Source organism: Panthera pardus, unplaced genomic scaffold (assembly GCF_024362965.1).
Source record: "Panthera pardus isolate Hobbes unplaced genomic scaffold, ASM2436296v1 HiC_scaffold_2, whole genome shotgun sequence".
NCBI lineage: Eukaryota > Metazoa > Chordata > Mammalia > Carnivora > Felidae > Panthera > Panthera pardus.
In genome coordinates, this window is record NW_026526765.1 from 95,876,384 (window position 1) to 95,882,383 (window position 6,000).

Consider the following 6,000-nt stretch of genomic DNA (forward strand, 5'->3'; position numbering starts at 1 on the left):
CCAACCCTGAGATACGACCTGAGCAGAAATCAAGAGTTGGATGCTTAACTGACTGAGCCACGCAGGCACTCCTCTTTTAAAATGGGTTCCAGGAAATCCAAAAGTTTCCTAGAGCTATATGGACCTGTTGGGAAAAACATTTCACATTTTTTAGGATTCCCAGGTGGAAAGGGAGAACCCATGCCATAGTGCCCCGTTGAAGTGAGAGTTTAAAGGACCACTGAGGACATTATTGTAGGGTGTTTTTCTTGCGCCAATTTGGGGGCTGGTCTGGTGGTACTAAGGGGCAATTCTTCCCCTTTCTGAGGTGAAGAGCCTAAGCTCCAGGGCTCCAGGGTCTTTCCCAGGGATCCCTTTCTGTTTGTTCCCCTGTCCCTGCCTCTACTTTCACTGCTCTGTTTATCCCATCCAGGGACAACCCCTGCAGTAGGTTGGAGGAAAGGATGGGAATGTGTGCCTTGCAAAACACATTGTAGGGCTCCCACATCCTACATACAACTATTACTTCAATTTTGGTTATGTGAACATGCTCTTTACATTGACCTGGATCCTACTACTTGCTTTTAATCATTAAAAAGGGTATTGGGTGGGATGCCTGGGTGGCTCAGTCGGTTGAGTGTCTGACCTCCACTCAGGTCATGATCTCACAGGTTGTGAGTTCAAGCCCTACGTTGGGCTCTGTGTTGACAGCTCAGGGCCTGGAGCCTGCTTCAGAGTCTGTGCCTCCCTCTCTCTTTGTGCCTCTCCTCACTTGTGCTCTCTCTCTCTCTCTCTCAAAAATAAACAGACATTAAAAAATGGGTATTGGGTTATTAAAATTCAGAAACATAAATAAAGCCTGGGAACTAGAGAGCAGGCTTTTAATTGATCACTCTACCAGGTCCATTAATCTAGTCCTGAGCATGCTTGAGGAAATACATTTTAAAGTTTCCCTTAAGGGGTGCCTGGGTGGCTTAGTCGGTAAGCATCCGACTTCAGCTCAGGTCATGATCTCATGGTTTGTGAGTTCAAGCCCCACATCGGGCTCTGTGCTGACAGCTCAGAGCCTGCAGCCTGCTTCGGATTCTGTGTCTCCCTCTCTCTCTGTTCCTCCCCTACTCGCACTCTGTCTCTCTCTCAAAAATAAATAAATATTTAAAAAAATTTAAAAAATAAAGTTTCCCTTAAAATAAATATCATTATTTCTAACTATCCTTCCTTTCATATACAAAAAAAAAATTCAAAGTATTCTTTAGCTTATATTAGTGCTTTCGGTGATGTTGGTGCTCCCCATCTCTTGTCCTGTTTGAAAACTACTGAACTGTGCAAACAGTTGAAGAGAATTAGGAATTTGTTTTGTTCTCTTTACTAGCTCTGTTTTTCATTCTCTGCACGCCTACTCCTGCCCACGAATCCAAGTCTGCAGTCTTTCTCTCTAAAACATATTTGTGCTTGCAATGTACCCACTGGTTAATTTACACAGCTCTGATTCATCCTGACAGTCATATGCTTCCGACAGGTGAATACCTCCGGGCAGTCACCTGGAGACACTTTTCTGTAATGATACGTATGTTTCATGACGGTGCTATGTATCACCCTCATTTTCCAGGTATAAGATGTGACAGAGTTCTGGTTTCTTGTCCGATACCCTTAAGATATTTGTATTTTTTTTTTCGTGTTTCTTTTTATGCGTGTCTTAGCAATCATTTTTAGTTTTTCTAATCTTCTCAATGAGCCTCCAGATATTTCATTGTCCCTGTGGTTTCTTTCCCTTCTAGTTTGTAACACAATACTTTGTTGTTCTGGTAATATATTAGTCGAAGATGATTTCTGCAGGGCCACATAAATAAGTAAATAGTGAACCATGAAACCCGCAGGGAAAAATGGGGACATTACAGGAAGAAAACTTTAGCCAACAAGGAATAAGCTGGCTGAAGGCTGGGTTTAGGGCTGGCTGTATTTCGGCAGGTGGAGTGTATCTTTCAGCTTCTCTTTCTCTGTTGCTTCCTCATTCTTTCTTCCCTACCTGCAGCGTCCCTGGACCTCTCAGAAGCTCAGAATTCTCATGTTTCCCAGTCTCCAGGCAGGAAGAGAAGCCATCCGTGGAGGACAACCTTTGGTGCATCTGCTATGCATTCCATATCTCCACCTGTTTTTCAACGACTCCCTCATTCACAGGGAGGCTACCTGGTAGCCATTCCTATATTAGATGACTCTCCCCAGCCATTGTTGATTGGGTCAGGACAGAACGTCTTATCCAGACTGCAATTAGATTTTTGTCTCCACAAATCCTGACTCATTCTGAAACTTCGAGTTTGATCCAAAGCTCTCCCCTTCTTTTCAGCACACATGAGGCTCACGGCCCCAATGACTCACGTGTGGTCTTGGGTGTTTGTGCGTCTGAGTGATGGGGGTGGTGCACTCTTCTCTCACAAAAGCCTTTCTTCCGTGATACACCCCCTCCAGCATGGGGAGAGGGAAGAGGGGGCTAGAAAAGATGTCTTCTGCGGCGAAATACTCTGCACGGGAGTTCATTGTCTCTGAGAGGTATTCCTCAGCTGGCTGCTTGAGGTAGGTTGGCAAGACCAGGGCTCACCAGCCACACAGTCCGGGCCTGAGAGGTAAGGCTTCTCTTTCTTTCAGATTCCAACCAACTTGGAGTGGTTCCCTGCAGTTGCCCTTTCTCAGCTTTGGAGAGGAGGCCAATCCACAGACCAGAGTCTCTTATCCAACCTTGTCTTTCTCCCCAAGGGGATAAGTCTTCTTTTTAGGCCTTTTCGTTATAGAACCTGGCAAACTAGTCTAGTGTCTCTGGTTCCTGAGAGTATGGGAGTCTCTAGTTAGTAACCTCTCCTTTATTTCAGCTCCGAGGGTTTCTTAACTTTTTTTAATACAGCAGTGATTCCTGCATCCTTCTGCTAACTAACTAGCCCTCCAGAGCAGAAGCTCACATCCATGCTGCTGCCATAGCTCAAGGGAGCTTTTGTTACTTGAAACCAGTGTCTCAGCTATTATGCCATCAAATAAATTATTTTATTTTTGAACTTTTAAAAAATGTTTATTTATTTTCAAGAGAGAGAGAGAGAGAGAGAGAGCATGAGCAGGGGAGGAGCATAGAGAGATGGAGACACAGACTCCGAAGCAGGCTCCAGGCTCTGAGCTGTCAGCACAGAGGCTGTCGTGGGTCTCGAACCCACCAGTCGTGAGATCATGACCTGAGCCGAAGACAGAAGCTTAAGCCACCCAGGCACCCCATGAAATAAATTAATTCTATTCATGACATGCATTTGGTAAGATTATTGCCTACAGAAGTCAATGTGTGTCCCAGAGGAACGACTCTTTCTTGAAACTTCAAATCCCACCATGTTAGTGCCTTATGTGAGATTCGCTTTCCAGAGAAAGCTGACAGCTTCCTGGTTTTTCCTTCAGTAGAAGTCAGCAGCTTCTGTGTAGGAATAAACAAAGTGTGTAGTGGGGTTGCTCCAAGGCTGGGCTTTTCAGGGAGCACAGTGGTAAAGAAGAGAATGAGGAGGTGAAGGTGGACGGTGGGGGAGCTGTTAAAGTGATGGCCCGTGAGGCCCAGGGTGTAGAGCATTAAGAGGTTCTCTCCACTTGGCTGTCATTGGAATCAGCTGCGGAGCTTTCAAAGCTTTGCGAGTTGAATCTCTTCCCCAGTGCTTCTGAGGTCATTAAGGCAACTTGTCCCGAGCGATCCCAATATTTAACGAAGGTTGCAAAACAGCAGTGTATGTAAGAAAAAGAAAGGAAGGTAAGTAGGCACTGGCAGATTGAAAAGGGAAGGAAAGGTCATGGTATTGGAGATTCCCAGATGTAGGACTGAGACCTGGATTCAGAAGGGAGGCGGTTCTGAGGGTGGGATGTCAGATTGATGGTAATAATGAGTGTCTGGTGTGGCTCAGAGTGGCGGTCTCCTTGAAGCACGAGGAGGTGAGGCTGCGGGCTGGGTCACGTTGGTGGGTGCTTATCACTTTCTGGGGTACCCACCGGAGGCTGTAGGTGCAGAGACAGCGTGTGAGGAGGGGTTCACGCTCTTGCTGACCGGGGGTGGAAGATTGAAAAGGATAGGGATGGGAGGAAGATGGGTGTTTGGATGACACGAGCCGCAAAGAAGAGGCTTTTTGGGTGGCGAAGTGACGGTTGGGGGTCGGTTAAGCATTCAGAGCAGGTCATGATCTCACGGTTTAGGGGTTTGAGTCCCACATCAACTCTCTGCTGTCAGCACAGAGCCTGCTTAGGATCCTCTGTCTCCCTTTCTCTCTGCCCCTCCACCCCCCTTGTGCCCACTCCATCTCTCTCAAAAATGAACATAAAAAAAAAAAAAGAAAAAAAAGAAAAAGAAAGTGATGGTTGGAAGTTGCCAGGGGGAGTTTCGAGGAGCTGTAGCTAACCCCTTCCCTGCAGGCAGTTTAGGAGAAGGTTGCTGTATAGGAAAACTGTTTTCCACCTGTGAGTCTCCCTTTTCTGTGTGTCTCCACTACTCACACAAAATACTTCATTTCCGGCCAACAGATTGGGGGGGGCGCGCTCCCCCACACCAAGCAGTTCTCTGTGACACCAGTTGGGTGTCCTACAACGTAACGCACTCCGCAGGTAGGTAGTGTCAGGTCACACAGGGTAAGGGGCTCAGTCCTACAAGACTGCCCACCCCCCCCCACTTCTTTCAGATGCCAATAGCAAATCCAAGTTGTCACCTGTGCTTCTGACCCATGGGTTGTAAATCAGAGGTAGCCATCACCCCCTCCTCAAGTTCAATTAATTTGCGTGAGTGGCTCACAGAACTCAGGGAAACACTCACTCGTGTTTAGGACTTTGCTAAAGGATATGATAAAGGATACAGATGAACAGTCAGATGAAGCAAAATAGAGGGCAAGGTCTGGGAGGGTCTCAAGAGTAGGAGTTTCTGTTCCCGTGGAGTTGGGGTATGTCACCCTCCTGGTGGATGTGTTCTTCCACCTCTAAGCTCTTTGAACCCTGTGCCATGGGGATTTTATGGAGGCTTCATCATGTAGGCATAGATCAATTATGAACTCCATTTCCAGCCCCTTTTTCTAGGGTGGAGGATGGGTGATGGGGTTGAAAATGTCCAGGTTCTAATCAAGACTTTGTCTTTCTGGTGATCAGTCCCCCATCCAGAAGCCCACATCAATAGGACAAAAGAGGGGTGCCTGGGTGACTCGGTTGGTTAAGCAGCCAACTTGATTTTGGCTCAGGTTATGATCTCACAATTTGTGGGTTCGAGCCCCACACTGGGGCTCTGTCAGTGCAGAGCCTGCTTGGGACTTTCTCCCTCTCTCTCTGTCTCTCCCCTGCTCTCTCTCTCTCTCTCTCTCTCTCTCTCTCAAAAAAAAAAAAAAAATGCTCCTGGTGCTCTTATCATTTAGGAAATTCCAAAGGTTTCAGGAGTTCTGCACTGCCAGAAGCTGGGGGCAGAGACCAGTATATATTTTCCATGATCTCACAGTAGGGAAATGAACAGTTGTCATAAGACAGAGCTGAAGTAGAAGTGAGGTCCTGGAAAAGAGCCTGATTCTTCAATACTATTGAGGGTATTACTGTTTTCCAGATGACTGAGGATTTCTGTGTAAGATTATACAGAGTTGTGACTGAATAGATTGTTTAGGATATGTGACTCAGCCTGGGCCACACAAGGGTCACAAACTGGCTGAATTCAGGCTCATTTTGTTTAGACCACACTAAGGTTTGGGAAAAAATTTGAATTTGAACGTCTTTATGTAGAGTCTGTCGTCTCCAGTTTACCCCAGATCCCACCATTAAGTTTTAAATGAGCTCCTTCATACATAATATAATGCGTTCTTGGCCCCGAGATTTTTTGCTTCCTTAATTTTTAAAATTGTATCATTTATTTTATTTATTTTTATTTTTCATTTTATTTTATTTTATTTTTAAAGTAGGCTTCTCGCCCAGCATGGGGCTCAGTGTGGGGCTTGAACTCATGACCATGAGATCAAGACCTGAGCTGAGATCCAGAGTTGGATGCTT